Source organism: Dendrobates tinctorius, unplaced genomic scaffold (assembly GCF_039654945.1).
Source record: "Dendrobates tinctorius isolate UK_male_01 unplaced genomic scaffold, ASM3965494v1 ptg000019l, whole genome shotgun sequence".
Lineage (NCBI taxonomy): Eukaryota > Metazoa > Chordata > Amphibia > Anura > Dendrobatidae > Dendrobates > Dendrobates tinctorius.
The window spans coordinates 17,656,268-17,676,622 of NW_027361687.1; positions in this window are offsets into that span (position 1 = coordinate 17,656,268).

The window sequence follows — 20,355 nt, forward strand, 5'->3', positions numbered from 1 at the left end:
AATCATTTTGTTGATGTCATAATCATTTGATAATGTCATAATCATTTGATGATGCCATAATCATTTTGTTGATGGCATAATCATTTGATGATGTCATAATCATTTGATGTCATAATCATTGGATGATGTCATAAACATTTTGTTGATGTCATAATCATTTGATGATGTCATAATCATTTGATGTCATAATCATTTGATGATGTCATAATCATTTTGTTGATGTCATAATCATTTTGTTGATGTCATAATGATTTGATGATGTCATAATCATTGGATGATGTCATAATCATTTTGTTGATGTCATAATCATTTGATGATGTCATAATCATTTTGTTGATGTCAAAATCATTTTGTTGATGTCATAATGATTTGATGATGTCATAATCATTGGATGATGTCATAATCATTGGATGATGTCATAATCATTTTGTTGATGTCATAATCATTTGATGATGCCATAATCATTTTGTTGATGTCATAATCATTTTATGATGTCATAATCATTTTGTTGATGTCATAATCATTTGATGATGTCATAATCATTAGATGATGTCATAATTATTTTGTTGATGTCATAATTATTTTGTTGATGTCATAATGATTTGATGATGTCATAATCATTTGATGTCATAATCATTTTGTTGATGTCATAATCATTTTGTTGATGTCATAATCATTTGATGATGTCATAATCATTTGATGTCATAATCATTGGATGATGTCATAATCATTTTGTTGATGTCATAATCATTTGATGTCATAATCATTAGATGATGTCATAATCATTTTGTTGATGTCATAATCATTAGATGATGTCATAATCATTTTGTTGATGTCATAATCATTTGATGATGTCATAATCATTTGATGATGTCATAATCATTTTGTTGATGTCATAATCATTTTGTTGATGCCATAATCATTTGATGATGTCATAATCATTAGATGATGTCATAATCATTTTGTTGATGTCATAATCATTTGATGATGTCATAATCATTAGATGATGTCATAATCATTTTGTTGATGTCATAATCATTTGATGATGTCATAATCATTAGATGATGTCATAATCATTTTGTTGATGTCATAATCATTTGATGATGTCATAATCATTAGATGATGTCATAATCATTTTGTTGATGTCATAATCATTTGATGATGTCATAATCATTAGATGATGTCATAATCATTTTGTTGATGTCATAATCATTTGATGATGTCATAATCATTTGATGTCATAATCATTGGAAGATGTCATAATCATTTTGTTGATGTCATAATCATTAGATGATGTCATAATCATTTTGTTGATGTCATAATCATTTGATGATGTCATAATCATTTTGTTGATGTCATAATCATTTTGTTGATGTCATATTGATTTGATGATGTCATAATCATTTGATGTCATAATCATTGGATGATGTCATAATCATTTTGTTGATGTCATAATCATTTGATGATGTCAATCATTTTGTTGATGTCATAATCATTTTGTTGATGTCATAATGATTTGATGATGTCATAATCATTTGATGTCATAATCATTGGATGATGTCATAATCATTTTGTTGATGTCATAATCATTTGATGATGTCATAATCATTAGATGATGTCATAATCATTTTGTTGATGTCATAGTGATTTGATGATGTCATAATCATTAGATGATGTCATAATCATTTTGTTGATGTCATAATGATTTGATGATGTCATAATCATTGGATGATGTCATAATCATTGGATGATGTCATCATCATTTTGTTGATATCATAATCATTTGATGATGTCATAATCATTTGATGTCATAATCATTTGATGATGTCATAATCATTTTGTTGATGTCATAATCATTTTGTTGATGTCATAATGATTTGATGATGCCATAATCATTTTGTTGATGTCATAATCATTTTGTTGATGTCATAATGATTTGATGATGTCATAATCATTAGATGATGTCATAATCATTTTGTTGATGTCATAATGATTTGATGATGTCATAATCATTAGATGATGTCATAATCATTGGATGATGTCATCATCATTTTGTTGATATCATAATCATTTGATGATGTCATAATCATTTGATGTCATAATCATTTGATGATGTCATAATCATTTTGTTGATGTCATAATCATGTTGTTGATGTCATAATGATTTGATGATGTCATAATCATTGGATGATGTCATAATCATTTTGTTGATGTCATAATCATTTGATGATGCCATAATCATTTTGTTGATGTCATGATCATTTTATGATGTCATAATCATTTTGTTGATGTCATAATCATTTTGTTGATGTCATAATCATTTGATGATGTCATAATCATTAGATGATGTCATAATCATTTTGTTGATGTCATAATCATTTGATGATGTCATAATCATTTGATGTCATAATCATTGGATGATGTCATAATCATTTTGTTGATGTCATAATCATTAGATGATGTCATAATCATTAGATGATGTCATAATCATTTTGTTGATGTCATAATCATTTGATGATGTCATAATCATTTTGTTGATGTCATAATCATTTTGTTGATGTCATATTGATTTGATGATGTCATAATCATTTGATGTCATAATCATTGGATGATGTCATAATCATTTTGTTGATGTCATAATCATTTGATGATGTCAATCATTTTGTTGATGTCATAATCATTTTGTTGATGTCATAATGATTTGATGATGTCATAATCATTTGATGTCATAATCATTGGATGATGTCATAATCATTTTGTTGATGTCATAATCATTTGATGATGTCATAATCATTAGATGATGTCATAATGATTTGATGATGTCATAATCATTGGATGATGTCATCATCATTTTGTTGATATCATAATCATTTGATGATGTCATAATCATTTGATGTCATAATCATTTGATGATGTCATAATCATTTTGTTGATGTCATAATCATTTTGTTGATGTCATAATGATTTGATGATGTCATAATCATTGGATGATGTCATAATCATTTTGTTGATGTCATAATCATTTGATGATGCCATAATCATTTTGTTGATGTCATAATGATTTGATGATGTCATAATCATTAGATGATGTCATAATCATTTTGTTGATGTCATAATGATTTGATGATGTCATAATCATTGGATGATGTCATAATCATTGGATGATGTCATCATCATTTTGTTGATATCATAATCATTTGATGATGTCATAATCATTTGATGTCATAATCATTTGATGATGTCATAATCATTTTGTTGATGTCATAATCATTTTGTTGATGTCATAATGATTTGATGATGTCATAATCATTGGATGATGTCATAATCATTTTGTTGATGTCATAATCATTTGATGATGCCATAATCATTTTGTTGATGTCATGATCATTTTATGATGTCATAATCATTTTGTTGATGTCATAATCATTTTGTTGATGTCATAATGATTTGATGATGTCATAATCATTTGATGTCATAATCATTGGATGATGTCATAATCATTTTGTTGATGTCATAATCATTTGATGATGTCATAATGATTTTGTTGATGTCATAATCATTTGATGATGCCATAATCATTTTCTTGATGTCATAATCATTTTGTTGATGTCATAATGATTTGATGATGTCATAATCATTTGATGTCATAATCCTTGGATGATGTCATAATCATTTTGTTGATGTCATAATCATTTTGTTGATGTCATAATTATTTGATGATGTCATAATCATTGGATGATGTCATTATAATTTTGTTGATGTCATAATCATTTGATAATGTCATAATCATTAGATGATGTCATAATCATTTTGTTGATGTCATTATCATTTTTTTGATGTCATAATCATTTGATGATGTCATAATCATTTTGTTGATGTCATAATCATTTGATGATGTCATAATCATTTGATGTCATAATCATTGGATGATGTCATAATCATTTTGTTGATGTCATAATCATTTGATGTTGTCATAATCATTAGATGATGTCATAATCATTTTGTTGATGTCATAATGATTTGATGATGTCATAATCATTGGATGATGTCATAATCATTGGATGATGTCATCATCATTTTGTTGATGCCATAATCATTTGATGATGTCATAATCATTTGATGTCATAATCATTTGATAATGTCATAATCATTTTGTTGATGTCATAATCATTTTGTTGATGTCATAATGATTTGATGATGTCAAAATCATTGGATGATGTCATAATCATTTTGTTGATGTCATAATCATTTGATGTCATAATCATTGGATGATGTCATAATCATTTTGTTGATGTCATAATCATTTGATGATGTCATAATCCTTGGATGATGTCATAATCATTTTGTTGATGTCATAATCATTTGATGATGTCATAATCATTTGATGTCATAATCATTGGATGATGTCATAATCATTTTGTTGATGTCATAATCATTTGATGATGTCATAATCATTAGATGATGTCATAATCATTTTGTTGATGTCATAATCATTTGATGATGTCATAATCATTAGATGCTGTCATAATCATTTTGTGATGTCATAATCATTTGACGATGTCATAATCATTGGATGATGTCATAATCATTGGATGATGTCATAATCATTTGATAATGTCATAATCATTAGATGATGTCATAATCATTTTGTTGATGTCATAATTAGTGTTGAGCATTCCGATACCGCAAGTATCGGGTATCGGCCGATATCAGCGGTATCGGAATTCCGATACTTAATTCCGATACTTTTTTCATATCGGATTCCGGGATCGGAATCGGAATAGGAAGTTCCCATCATGCTATGAGCCTGCTTGCTTTGATTAAGCCAATGGGAATCCTCCGAAGTGTGGGCACATCCTGTTAGGCATGTAGGCATGTTAACTATTGGCATGGCTGTGATTGGCTGCCGAAATGATGTCATGATGCACTATAAAAGCCACCGCAGCCGCCATTTCTGGTCACTCTGCTGTGAATTCAGTTAGGGACAGGCTGCTGTAGAAGACTGTGAGGGACAGTTAGAAATAGCGATTCTAAAAACAATATTGTGCTTTATCCAGGCTACATAAACCACCACTGTAGCTTGCTTTTCCCTAGCAGCGCTGTTTTCACAGCTGTCTGCAAGGGCTGTGTGAGTGCAGCTCACGCTGTGGAGTGGGTCCTGCAGCCACGTCAGGCTGTAGGCCACCCAGTGTGATCACTGCTGCCTCATACATCTTTTATTTTTTGAGCTGCATTTTTTAAATAATTTCAATCTAGTGTGCTTCCATCCGTATCCATATACGTTGGTTGCAAACACTAGTAGTAGACAGCGGAGCCTTTCTGCAGCCTTTCAGTGCTAGTGTCCACTTTGCTGCACTGTTCACGGCTGTCTGAGAGGTCTCTGACTGTGTGTGAGTGCAGCTCACGCTGAGTAGTGTGTCCTGCAGCTACGTCTGGCTGTAGGACGCTCAGCGTGCGTCACTGCCTCACACATATTTTTATTTGAGTGCAGCTCATTTTTTCTTCTATTAGTGTGCATCCATCCGTCTCCATCTACGGTGGTTGCAAACACTATATAGGAGTACACAGCGGAGCCTTTCTGCAGCCTGTCAGTGCCAGTGCCCACTTAGCTGCACTGTTGACGGCTGTCTGAGAGGTCTCTGACTGTGTGTGAGTGCAGCTCACGCTGAGTAGAGTGTCCTGCAGCTACGTCTGGTTGTAGGACGCTCAACGTGCGTCACTGCCTCACACATATTTGTCTCTGAGTGCAGCTCATTTTTTCTTCTCCTATTAGTGTGCATCCATCCGTATCCATCAACATTGGTTGGTTGCAAACACTATATAGGAGTAGATAGAGGAGCCTTTTTTTCTGGCTTGTGCCCTGCCGGCGCAGCCAGATTAGTATTACCCAATTTTTTTGGAGCCTCATCTTTTGCATTGTAGGTTACCTGCCTGCATTGTAATAGCTCCAAAAAGTTGGTGATACTATCAGTTTCAATTCTTTGTTCTCATACTTTGAGTTTGTTTCAAACAAAGAAACCACATAAAAAGTTCACCAAACACTACATTTTGAACTTGTGTAGGCCACATCAGCTCCTATTAAAGTCTAGTCCACACACACACACTTCATAAAATTAGTGTTTCTTGTACCTGTAACCAGCTGTTCAGGAATAAGCACACTAAGGCCCCCCTTTGTCCTTTTTTGCCTATCTTAAGCAGTCTTGCAAGATGAAGAAGGCAGGGAGTAAGGCGCGGGGGCGTGGGCGTGGAGTTTCAGCAGGGAGAGGACGTGGGGATTCTGCAGGGAGAGGACGTGGGGATTCTACAGGTAGAGGACGTGGGGATTCTGGGCCTGCTGCGGGCACCAGTGGATCAGCATCCCCCAGTTTTAGCAGGCAACAGTCCTTTATGCGCAGCTTTGTAGGACCTCAACGTACCCCACTGCTGCGGGAGGAACAAATTGAAGCCGTTGTCGGATGGATGGCAGCTAACGCATCGACTTCAATTACTTCCGCATCCTCTCAGGGTCAGAGCACCGAAGAGCAACCATCTGTCTCTTCACCACCTGCCAAAGTGCCCAGGCAGTCAGAGAGACATGGACAGGAGCCATCACAATCTCTACTTCTGTTCTCGGAATCTGTTGGCTTGGAAAGAGGGGGCCAGCCAAGCAGCATTCCTGAATGTGAAGAAGAGGGAGTATGCAGTGATGCGCAACTTCTTTGTCCCTCTGAATCTGAAGAGGCGAGTGGGCCAGTGCCTATGGTCAGCACACCTCAGTACGCATCAGATGATGACGAGACTCAGTTGCCACTTTCTGGTGCGTACGGTGCTGGCGAGACAACCCCGGAGAAGCAGCTGTTTGAAGAGGGGAGGGAAGATGATGAGGTCCTTGACCCATCATGGCGTGAGCAACAGGAAGGTGGTGGGAGCAGCTCGGAGGAAGAGATTCCCCTACCGGCCAAAACAGGAGGCAGAGGGAGGGGGAAGACTTGGTTGCCTGTACCCTCCACTTCGGCACCCGTTAGGAGCATTCCTCCTTCCAAAGGCAAACCGGGCGCTCACAAGAGTTGCAGTGCGTGGTCCTTTTTTGACACAGTTGCAGATGACATTTGCTTTGTCAAATGCAAGCTGTGTCATCAGAGAGTCAAAAGAGGGAGAAATGTCAGCAACCTCAATACCACAAATATGTGGAAACATGTGCGCACCAAGCACGAGTTGGAGTTGCATAGACACCCTCAAGACGTAGGCCAACGTACAGCACCACCTACCACCTCTTCAGTTCGTGTTGGGCCCTCTTCCTCCAGCTCACACACTGCTGGTTCGGCTTCCTCACAGGATCGCCAAGGAAGAACCTCTGCCACTTTTGTCCGGAGACCCTGTCAGATTCCACCCATAACAGCACGTTCCCATCCATCACAGCCATCGGTAGCACAGGCATGGGATAAAAGGCGCCCTTACTCGGCAAACCATCCCCGAGCACAGTCTCTGAATGCTGGCATTGCCAAACTTCTGGCAGTTGAAATGCTGTCATTCAGGCTGGTGGACACTGACACCTTCCGGGACTTAATGGCATTGGCAGTCCCCCAATACAACGTGCCCAGCCGCTTTTATTTCAGCAGGCGAGCCGTCCCTGCCCTGCAGAAACATGTTGAGGGCAAAATAAAACATGCGCTACTAAACGCCGTTAGTAGCAAGGTCCACCTGACCACCGATGCGTGGACCAGTAACCATGGACAGGGACGATACCTTTCCCTCACTGCCCACTGGGTCAATGTTGTGGAGCCGGGTACGGATCTGGAGAGTGGCGCTGTACGTGTTCTTCCAACGCCACGGATTGCAGGACTCCAGTCTGTACACATAGACTCCTCCTCCTACTCAAGTTCCTCAGAAACAGCAGAGCAGGAGCCTGTTACGACCGATATGAGCACAGCCGTGGCCAAACGTCAACAGGCTGTACTCAAATTAATTTCTTTGGGGAATCGAAGCCACACAGTGCAGGAGCTCTGGAATGCTATCAAGCTGGAGAGCGATGTGTGGTTTGGGCCAGCGAATCTCCAGCCGGGCTTGGTAGTGTGTGACAATGGCCGAAATCTGGTGGCAGCTCTTGGCCTAGGCAACCTCACACACATCCCATGTCTGGCACATGTTCTTAACTTGGTCGTGCAGAGCTTTCTGAGGGACTATCCGGATCTTGATGCACTGTTGCACAAGGTCCGCATAGAGTGCGCTCACTTGCGACGTTCCAGCACGGCAAGATCGCGCCTCGCTGCTCTGCAGCGACGATTTGGCCTTCCAGAACATCGCATCATATGTGACCTACCCACCCGGTGGAATTCAACGTTACATATGTTGGAGCGGTTGTGTGAGCAGCAGGCAGCAGTCATGGAGTACCAGCTGCATCAGGCGCAAACAAGTCGCACTGTGCGCCGTTCACACTTCAGCACCATTGAGTGGGCCTCTATGAAGGACATCTGCCTCGTTTTGCGTGCCTTCGATGAATCCACGCGGATGGCGAGTGCAGATGATGCACTAGTCAGCATGACTGTCCCCCTTATCTGCCTGCTTCAACAAACACTGCAAGCACTAAGGGATGAGGTTTCAGAAGAGGTGGAGGATGAGGAGTCCCAAATGCCATCTGCTTCTGGACAGTCTGCGCTACGTGTTTCCTCACAAAGGCCTAGGCAGGGGACACTTTGTGAGGAGGATGAGGAGGAGTCGATGGAGGAGGAAGACATCTCTCCAGAGGAGGGAGGTACACAAACCTCTACTCAGTATGTACAGCGAGGGTGGGGTGATGCAGAGCAGGTCGAGGTCACGCCTCAAACAGGGGACAGCGGTTCTTTGGCAGTTGGGAGTCTGCAGCACATGGTTGATTTCATGCTGCAGTGCCTGAGAAACGACCGCCGCATCGCCCACATTCTCGTCTCGGCTGATTATTGGGTGTACACCCTCCTAGATCCTCGCTACCGGGACAGCGTACAAAGGCTCATACCAACGTTGAACCGGGAGCATAAAATGCGGGAGTACGAAGAGTCACTGGTGCAGTCCATAATGTTTTCCATTCCACCCGACAGCATTGTTGCAAGTGCTTTACAAAGCAGCTCTGTGCGTCGAGGCAGTGGAGGAAACTCTGCACAAAGAGGGAGCAGAGGCAGTGCCGCAGCACAAGGCAAGACCACTATGGCCCAAATGTGGCAAAGTTTTGTGTGTCCACCACAATTGTCTACACCATCAGCGACGCCTCGAGTCAGCAGGAGGCAACGCTTCCGTCAGATGGTGTCAGACTACATGTCTTGCCCTGTCGCTGTACTCCCAGATGGCTCTTCCCCCTTCAAGTTTTGGGTCTCTAAGCTGGATACATGGCCAGAGCTTAGCCAGTATGCATTGGAGGTGCTGGCTTGCCCTGCTGCCAGTGTATTATCGGAACGTGTCTTTAGTGCCGCAGGTGGTGTACTAACAGACCGTCGCACGCGACTATCTTCCGATAATGTTGACCGGCTGACTTTTCTGAAAATGAACAAGGCCTGGATCTCCAAAGACTTTGCCATTCCTCTTACAGACTAAATTAGTGGTTGGCAACTGTATCCAGGTCTGCTGGTGTGTTCATTTTTCTACCACCTGAACTATAATCCCTGTGCTTCAACACAGCCAGTTGTCGCTCAGATGTGTCGTCTGCACAGAGAAACACACTAGCTCCTGTGTTACTGGGGTTCAGTAATGCCAGCTGATCCCCTGCTGTGTGGACGGCAGAGTCACCAGCTCCATCAACATTCAAACCACTACTGATTTTTAACCGTGCCCAACTTAGGTCTCTGGCTCCACTGTCTCTACTATTTCCCCTGACCTCCAACCCCGCCATCTACATCTCTGAAGTGGCGTCAGCACAATCTACACTTGTTCCTGTGTTCCTGTGGCTCAGTCCCATCAGTTTATCCCCTGATGTGTGTCCGGCAAGGTCTCCTGCTCTGTCCACATTCCCATAACCAGTAGTGGGAATGAGGACAGAGCTGGCGAACTTGCCGGACAAACATCAGGGGATCAACTGATGGGACTGAGCACCAGTAACACAGGAACAAGTGTAGATTGTGCTGACGCCACTTCAGAGATGTAGCTGGCGGGGTTGGAGGCCAGGGTAAATAGTAGAGACAGTGGAGCCAGAGGCCTAAGTGGAGCATGGTTAGAATCAGTAGTAGTCCACAACCTCCATAAAAACCGCTGCCCATTGGCCTCTGCATGCGGCATGCGTAATCCTGGGCACCAACAGCGTCAGTTGGTGTTCAGAAGTGTCGTCTCCACAGAGCCAAACACATTCGTTCAAGTGTTAGTGGGGTTCAGCACTGCCAGCTGTTCCCCTGCTGTGGAGATGGCAAGTCTCCTGCTGCCTTCACCTGCCCAAATCCAGTAGGCCCCAGCCTGCTCCTCGCCTAATCCTGGGCTCCAACAGCGTCAGTTGGTGTTCAGAAGTGTCGTCTCCACAGAGCCAAACACATTCGTTCAAGTGTTAGTGGGGTTCAGCACTGCCAGCTGTTCCCCTGCTGTGGAGATGGCAAGTCTCCTGCTGCCTTCACCTGCCAAAATCCAGTAGGCCCCAGCCTGCTCCTCGCCTAATCCTGGGCTCCAACAGCGTCAGTTGGTGTTCAGAAGTGTCGTCTCCACAGAGCCAAACACATTCGTTCAAGTGTTAGTGGGGTTCAGCACTGCCAGCTGTTCCCCTGCTGTGGAGATGGCAAGTCTCCTGCTGCCTTCACCTGCCAAAATCCAGTAGGCCCCAGCCTGCTCCTCGCCTAATCCTGGGCTCCAACAGCGTCAGTTGGTGTTCAGAAGTGTCGTCTCCACAGAGCCAAACACGTTCGTTCAAGTGTTAGTGGGGTTCAGCACTGCCAGCTGTTCCCCTGCTGTGGAGATGGCAAGTCTCCTGCTGCATTCACCTGCCAAAATCCAGTAGGCCCCAGCCTGCTCCTCGCCTAATCCTGGGCTCCAACAGCGTCAGTTGGTGTTCAGAAGTGTCGTCTCCACAGAACCAAACACATTCGTTCAAGTGTTAGTGGGGTTCAGCACTGCCAGCTGTTCCCCTGCTGTGGAGATGGCAAGTCTCCTGCTGCCTTCACCTGCCAAAATCCAGTAGGCCCCAGCCTGCTCCTCGCCTAATCCTGGGCTCCAACAGCGTCAGTTGGTGTTCAGAAGTGTCGTCTCCACAGAACCAAACACATTCGCTCAAGTGTTAGTGGGGTTCAGCACTGCCAGCTGTTCCCCTGCTGTGGAGATGGCAAGTCTCCTGCTGCCTTCACCTGCCAAAATCCAGTAGGCCCCAGCCTGCTCCTCGCCTAATCCTGGGCTCCAACAGCGTCAGTTGGTGTTCAGAAGTGTCGTCTCCACAGAGCCAAACACATTCGTTCAAGTGTTAGTGGGGTTCAGCACTGCCAGCTGTTCCCCTGCTGTGGAGATGGCAAGTCTCCTGCTGCCTTCACCTGCCAAAATCCAGTAGGCCCCAGCCTGCTCCTCGCCTAATCCTGGGCTCCAACAGCGTCAGTTGGTGTTCAGAAGTGTCGTCTCCACAGAACCAAACACATTCGTTCAAGTGTTAGTGGGGTTCAGCACTGCCAGCTGTTCCCCTGCTGTGGAGATGGCAAGTCTCCTGCTGCCTTCACCTGCCAAAATCCAGTAGGCCCCAGCCTGCTCCTCGCCTAATCCTGGGCTCCAACAGCGTCAGTTGGTGTTCAGAAGTGTCGTCTCCACAGAACCAAACACATTCGTTCAAGTGTTAGTGGGGTTCAGCACTGCCAGCTGTTCCCCTGCTGTGGAGATGGCAAGTCTCCTGCTGCCTTCACCTGCCAAAATCCAGTAGGCCCCAGCCTGCTCCTCGCCTAATCCTGGGCTCCAACAGCGTCAGTTGGTGTTCAGAAGTGTCGTCTCCACAGAGCCAAACACATTCGTTCAAGTGTTAGTGGGGTTCAGCACTGCCAGCTGTTCCCCTGCTGTGGAGATGGCAAGTCTCCTGCTGCCTTCACCTGCCAAAATCCAGTAGGCCCCAGCCTGCTCCTCGCCTAATCCTGGGCTCCAACAGCGTCAGTTGGTGTTCAGAAGTGTCGTCTCCACAGAGCCAAACACATTCGTTCAAGTGTTAGTGGGGTTCAGCACTGCCAGCTGTTCCCCTGCTGTGGAGATGTCAGTCTCTCCTGCTGTCTCCGCATTACAAAGACAGTAGGCCTCTGCCTACACCCTCCTATTTCCTGGGCTTCAACACAGCCAGTTGTAGTTCGGAAGTGCCGTCCACACGGAAAGAGATACTTGCTCCCGTGTCTCAGTGGGGTTCAGTAACGTCAGCTGATCCCCTGCTGTGTGGATGGCAGTCTCTCCTGCTGTAAACTCATTCAAAATACAGTAGGCCTCTGCCTACACCCTCCTATTTCCTGGGCTTCAACACAGCCAGTTGTAGTTCGGAAGTGCCGTCCACACGGAAAGAGACACTTGCTCCCGTGTCTCAGTGGGGTTCAGTAACGTCAGCTGATCCCCTGCTGTGTGGATGGCAGTCTCTCCTGCTGTAAACTCATTCAAAATACAGTAGGCCTCTGCCTACACCCTCCTATTTCCTGGGCTTCAACACAGCCAGTTGTAGTTCGGAAGTGCCGTCCACACGGAAAGAGACACTTGCTCCCGTGTCTCAGTGGGGTTCAGTAACGTCAGCTGATCCCCTGCTGTGTGGATGGCAGTCTCTCCTGCTGTAAACTCATTCAAAATACAGTAGGCCTCTGCCTACACCCTCCTATTTCCTGGGCTTCAACACAGCCAGTTGTAGTTCGGAAGTGCCGTCCACACGGAAAGAGATACTTGCTCCCGTGTCTCAGTGGGGTTCAGTAACGTCAGCTGATCCCCTGCTGTGTGGATGGCAGTCTCTCCTGCTGTCACCTCATTCAAAATTCAGTAGGCCTCTGCCTACACCCTCCTATTTCCTGGGCTTCAACACAGCCAGTTGTAGTTCGGAAGTGCCGTCCACACGGAAAGAGATACTTGCTCCCGTGTCTCAGTGGGGTTCAGTAACGTCAGCTGATCCCCTGCTGTGTGGATGGCAGTCTCTCCTGCTGTCACCTCATTCAAAATTCAGTAGGCCTCTGCCTACACCCTCCTATTTCCTGGGCTTCAACACAGCCAGTTGTAGTTCGGAAGTGCCGTCCACACGGAAAGAGATACTTGCTCCCGTGTCTCAGTGGGGTTCAGTAACGTCAGCTGATCCCCTGCTGTGTGGATGGCAGTCTCTCCTGCTGTAAACTCATTCAAAATACAGTAGGCCTCTGCCTACACCCTCCTATTTCCTGGGCTTCAACACAGCCAGTTGTAGTTCGGAAGTGCCGTCCACACGGAAAGAGACACTTGCTCCCGTGTCTCAGTGGGGTTCAGTAACGTCAGCTGATCCCCTGCTGTGTGGATGGCAGTCTCTCCTGCTGTAAACTCATTCAAAATACAGTAGGCCTCTGCCTACACCCTCCTATTTCCTGGGCTTCAACACAGCCAGTTGTAGTTCGGAAGTGCCGTCCACACGGAAAGAGATACTTGCTCCCGTGTCTCAGTGGGGTTCAGTAACGTCAGCTGATCCCCTGCTGTGTGGATGGCAGTCTCTCCTGCTGTCACCTCATTCAAAATTCAGTAGGCCTCTTCCTACACCCTCCTATTTCCTGGGCTTCAACACAGCCAGTTGTAGTTCGGAAGTGCCGTCCACACGGAAAGAGATACTTGCTCCCGTGTCTCAGTGGGGTTCAGTAACGTCAGCTGATCCCCTGCTGTGTGGATGGCAGTCTCTCCTGCTGTAAACTCATTCAAAATACAGTAGGCCTCTGCCTACACCCTCCTATTTCCTGGGCTTCAACACAGCCAGTTGTAGTTCGGAAGTGCCGTCCACACGGAAAGAGACACTTGCTCCCGTGTCTCAGTGGGGTTCAGTAACGTCAGCTGATCCCCTGCTGTGTGGATGGCAGTCTCTCCTGCTGTAAACTCATTCAAAATACAGTAGGCCTCTGCCTACACCCTCCTATTTCCTGGGCTTCAACACAGCCAGTTGTAGTTCGGAAGTGCCGTCCACACGGAAAGAGATACTTGCTCCCGTGTCTCAGTGGGGTTCAGTAACGTCAGCTGATCCCCTGCTGTGTGGATGGCAGTCTCTCCTGCTGTCACCTCATTCAAAATTCAGTAGGCCTCTGCCTACACCCTCCTATTTCCTGGGCTTCAACACAGCCAGTTGTAGTTCGGAAGTGCCGTCCACACGGAAAGAGACACTTGCTCCCGTGTCTCAGTGGGGTTCAGTAACGTCAGCTGATCCCCTGCTGTGTGGATGGCAGTCTCTCCTGCTGTAAACTCATTCAAAATACAGTAGGCCTCTGCCTACACCCTCCTATTTCCTGGGCTTCAACACAGCCAGTTGTAGTTCGGAAGTGCCGTCCACACGGAAAGAGACACTTGCTCCCGTGTCTCAGTGGGGTTCAGTAACGTCAGCTGATCCCCTGCTGTGTGGATGGCAGTCTCTCCTGCTGTAAACTCATTCAAAATACAGTAGGCCTCTGCCTACACCCTCCTATTTCCTGGGCTTCAACACAGCCAGTTGTAGTTCGGAAGTGCCGTCCACACGGAAAGAGATACTTGCTCCCGTGTCTCAGTGGGGTTCAGTAACGTCAGCTGATCCCCTGCTGTGTGGATGGCAGTCTCTCCTGCTGTCACCTCATTCAAAATTCAGTAGGCCTCTGCCTACACCCTCCTATTTCCTGGGCTTCAACACAGCCAGTTGTAGTTCGGAAGTGCCGTCCACACGGAAAGAGACACTTGCTCCCGTGTCTCAGTGGGGTTCAGTAACGTCAGCTGATCCCCTGCTGTGTGGATGGCAGTCTCTCCTGCTGTCACCTCATTCAAAATTCAGTAGGCCTCTGCCTACACCCTCCTATTTCCTGGGCTTCAACACAGCCAGTTGTAGTTCGGAAGTGCCGTCCACACGGAAAGAGATACTTGCTCCCGTGTCTCAGTGGGGTTCAGTAATGTCAGCTGATCCCCTGCTGTGTGGATGGCAAAGTCTCCTGCTGCCTACACAGTCGTACCACTACTGATTTTTAACCGTGCTCCAATTAGGCCTGTGGCTCCACTGTCTCTCGTATTTCCCCTGTCCTCCAACCCTGCCAGTTACAGCTCCGAAGTGGCGTCTGCACAATCCACACTTGTTCCTGTGTTACAGGTGTTCAGTCCGATCAGTTAATCCCCTGATGTGTGTCCGGCAATGTCGCCTGCTCTGTCCACATTCCCATTATCGGAATGTGGACAGAGCAGGCGACATTGCCGGACACACATCAGGGGATTAACTGACCGGACTGAACACCTGTAACACAGGAACAAGTGTGGATTGTGCAGACGCCACTTCGGAGCTGTAATTGGCGGGGTTGGAGGACAGGGGAAATACGAAAATCAGTGAATCCACAGGCCTAAGTGGAGCTTGGTTCAAATTAGTAGTCTACAACCGATCTTAAAATTTCTTCAATGCAGCCTAAGCCTGCTCCGTGCTTGTCCCTGGGCTTCAACACAGCCAGTTGTTGCTCGGAAGTGCCGTCTTCACAGAGTAAAACACTAGCTCCTGTGTTTGTGGGGTTCAGTAACGTCAGCTGTTCCCCTGCTGTTTTGATGGCAATCTGTCCTGCTGCCTCCCAATTGACAGCACATCAGGCCTCAGCCTGCTAAGTGCTTGTCCTGGGCTCCAACATCGCCAGTTGCTGCTCATAACTGACTTTGGCACGGGTACTCCCTCCTGCCCAGCTTGGTTCCAGCCCTGCCTGCTGTTTCCGGGAAGTGTCAATGTCAGTTTGCCACCCCAAGTTGCCATGTCGTGTTGCGGTTGGGTTAGCCGAGGCTAGGGTGCCAGCAGTTTAGGTGCTTCCTATGTGGACTGCGGGTTCTGGTAAGAAAGGTTTGTTCCATAGTGCCAGTAGGACAAGCACCCCCTGTAGGACTGTGTGATTCGGTAACTGCGGCCAGCTTGCGGCATGCCAACTTTGCTTTTCAGGGGTAACTTCTGATACCCCTCCGGGTTCCAGCACCGTCAGCTGGTTCTCATCAGAGCCTTTGGCCTAGGTGCCTCCATCTCGGTATCCGAGTTCCAGCAACGTCTGCTGGTCCTTGGTAGTGCTTTGTAGCACAGGTACCTCCTGCTTAGTAACCGGGTTCCAGCACCGTCAGCTGGTCCTCGGTTGTGCCATTGGCTCTTATTCCTTCTGCTGCCCCTCCGGGTGCCAGCACTGTCAGCTGGTCCTCGCTATTTCCATTTGCTCTTGCAGCTTATGCTACCCCTCCGGGTTCCAGCACCGTCAGCTGGTTCTCGTCAGAGCCTTTGGCCTAGGTGCCTCCATCTCGGTATCCGAGTTCCGGCAACGTCTGCTGGTCCTTGGTAGTGCTTTGTAGCACAGGTACCTCCTGCTTAGTAACCGGGTTCCAGCACCGTCAGCTGGTCCTCGGTTGTGCCATTGGCTCTTATTCCTTCTGCTGCCCCTCCGGGTGCCAGCACTGTCAGCTGGTCCTCGCTATTTCCATTTGCTCTTGCAGCTTATGCTACCCCTCCGGGTTCCAGCACCGTCAGCTGGTTCTCGTCAGAGCGTTTGGCCTAGGTGCCTCCATCTCGGTATCCGAGTTCCGGCAACGTCTGCTGGTCCTTGGTAGTGCTTTGTAGCACAGGTACCTCCTGCTTAGTAACCGGGTTCCAGCACCGTCAGCTGGTCCTCGGTAGTGCCATTGGCTCTTGTTCCTTCTGCTGCCCCTCCGGGTGCCAGTACCGTCAGCTGGTTCAAGAGGACAAAGAACAGGAAGACAACCACCAAGATGCAGAACAACAAGAGAGAGAAGACAAAGAAGCATAAAAAAAACAAAGCAGAAGAACATTAAGCATAAGACTAATACTCTGAGCAAATGATATTATCTTATTTATAAGCAGAAGAAGACTAAGCAGTGTATGGGGGTGAGTCCGTTCCTCCTCGTGGTGCCCCTGGAAAAGGCCTGCTTCTGCAGGCCAAACTGAACGCGGACAAATCCTGTTGTAAATCTTTTGTGACAGGCAGAACGGAAGGTGTAAACTTCTAACTTTTCTAGATAACAACTACAGGAATGCCTGACACAAACAAGAATATGATGAAGAAGAATAGGAAGAAGATGAAGAAGCTGAATATGTAGAATAATAATTGTTGAATAAGAAGAATATGAAGAATGTAAGAAAAGGAAGAAGAAGAAGAAGAAGAAGAAGAAGAATGTAAAAAAAGGAAGTAGAAGAAGAAGAAGATGTAAAAAAAGGAATAAGAAGAAGAATGTAAAATAAGGAAGTAGAAGAAGAAGAAGAAGAATGTAAAAAAAGGAAGTAGAAGAAGAAGAAGAAGAATGTAAAAAAAGGAAGTAGAAGAAGAAGACATACATGTCTGGCAAAATATAAATGAGGCTAACATAGTCAATATCTTTGTAACTCCTAACATCTTTAAAAAAAAAAGTTTAATTCCTGCTATTCCATTTGATTGGGCTAAACCTCTATGGCTTTAATGTCTCCTCCACCTCCCACAATACATTCTACATTATTCTTAGTTGTTTTTCTTCATGTAGAATTAACCTACAAGGAAAGAAAGGTTTTTTTTTAATTCCGATATTTTGGCCCCATTGACTTGCATTGGTTCCCGGTATCGGAATCGGCGATACCGATACTTTTTTTTAAGATCGGCCGATCCATTCCGATCCGATATTTTCAAGTATCGGCTGGTATCGCTCAACTCTAGTCATAATCATTTTGTTGATGTCATAATCATTTGATGATGTCATAATCATTTTGGTGATGTCATAATCATTTGATGATGTCATAATCATTTGATGTCATAATCATTGGATGATGTCATAATCATTTTGTTGATGTCATAATCATTTGATGATGTCATAATCATTAGATGATGTCATAATCATTTTGTTGATGTCATAATGATTTGATGATGTCATAATCATTGGATGATGTCATAATCATTGGATGATGTCATAATCATTTTGTTGATGTCATAATCATTTGATGATGTCATAATCATTTTGTTGATGTCATAATCATTTGATGATGTCATAATCATTGGATGATGTCATAATAATTTTGTTGATGTCATAATCATTTGATAATGTCATAATCATTAGATGATGTCATAATCATTTTGTTGATGTCATAATCATTTTTTTGATGTCATAATCATTTGATGATGTCATAATCATTTTGTTGATGTCATAATCATTTGATGATGTCATAATCATTTGATGTCATAATCATTGGATGATGTCATAATCATTTTGTTGATGTCATAATCATTTGATGATGTCATAATCATTAGATGATGTTATAATCATTTTGTTGATGTCATAATGATTTGATGATGTCATAATCATTGGATGATGTCATAATCATTGGATGATGTCATCATCATTTTGTTGATGTCATAATCATTTGATGATGTCATAATCATTTGATGTCATAATCATTTGATGATGTCATAATCATTTTGTTGATGTCATAATCATTTTGTTGATGTCATAATGATTTGATGATGTCAAAATCATTGGATGATGTCATAATCATTTTGTTGATGTCATAATCATTTGATGTCATAATCATTGGATGATGTCATAATCATTTTGTTGATGTCATAATCATTTGATGTCATAATCATTAGATGATGTCATAATCATTTTGTTGATGTCATAATGATTTGATGATGTCATAATCATTGGATGATGTCATAATCATTGGATGATGTCATAATCATTTTGTTGATGTCATAATCATTTGATGATGTCATAATCATTTTGTTGATGTCATAATCATTTTGTTGATGTCATAATCATTTGATGATGCCATTATCATTTTGTTGATGTCATAATCATTTTATGATGTCATAATCATTTTGTTGATGTCATAATGATTTGATGATGTCATAATCATTTGATGTCATAATCATTGGATGATGTCATAATCATTTTGTTGATGTCATAATCATTTGATGATTCCATAATCATTTTGTTGATGTCGTAATCATTTGATGATGCCATAATCATTTTGTTGATGTCATAATCATTTTATGATGTCATAATCATTTTGTTGATGTCATAATCATTTTGTTGATGTCATAATGATTTGATGATGTCATAATCATTTGATGTCATAATCATTGGATGATGTCATAATCATTTTGTTGATGTCATAATCATTTGATGATGTCATAATGATTTTGTTGATGTCATAATCATTTGATGATGCCATAATCATTTTGTTGATGTCAGAATCATTTTATAATGTCATAATCATTTTGTTGATGTCATAATCATTTTGTTGATGTCATAATGATTTGATGATGTCATAATCATTTTGTTGATGTCATAATCATTGGATGATGTCATAATCATTTTGTTGATTTCATAATCATTTGATGATGTCATAATCATTATATGATGTCATAATCATTTTGTTGATGTCATAATCATTTGATGATGTCATAATCATTTGATGTCATAATCATTGGATGATGTCATAATCATTTTGTTGATGTCATAATCTTTTGATGATTCCATAATCATTTTGTTGATGTCGTAATCATTTGATGATGCCATAATCATTTTGTTGATGTCATAATCATTTTATGATGTCATAATCATTTTGTTGATGTCATAATCATTTTGTTGATGTCATAATGATTTGATGATGTCATAATCATTGGATGATGTCATAATCATTGGATGATGTCATCATCATTTTGTTGATGTCATAATCATTTGATGATGTCATAATCATTTGATGTCATAATCATTGGATGATGTCATAATCATTTTGTTGATGTCATAATCATTTGATGATATCATAATCATTAGATGATGTCATAATTATTTTGTTGATGTCATAATCATTTTGTTGATGTCATAATGATTTGATGATGTCATAATCATTTGATGTCATAATCATTGGATGATGTCATAATCATTTTGTTGATGTCATAATCATTTGATTATGTCATAATCATTTGATGTCATAATCATTGGATGATGTCATAATCATTTTGTTGATGTCATAATCATTTGATGTCATAATCATTAGATGATGTCATAATCATTTTGTTGATGTCATAATCATTTGATGATGTCATAATCATTTTGTTGATGTCATAATCATTTGATGATGTCATAATCATTTGATGTCACAATCATGGGATGCTGTCATAATCATTTTGTTGATGTCATAATCATTTGATGATGTCATAATCATTAGATGATGTCATAATCATTTTGTTGATGTCATAATGATTTGATGATGTCATAATCATTGGATGATGTCATAATCATTGGATGATGTCATCA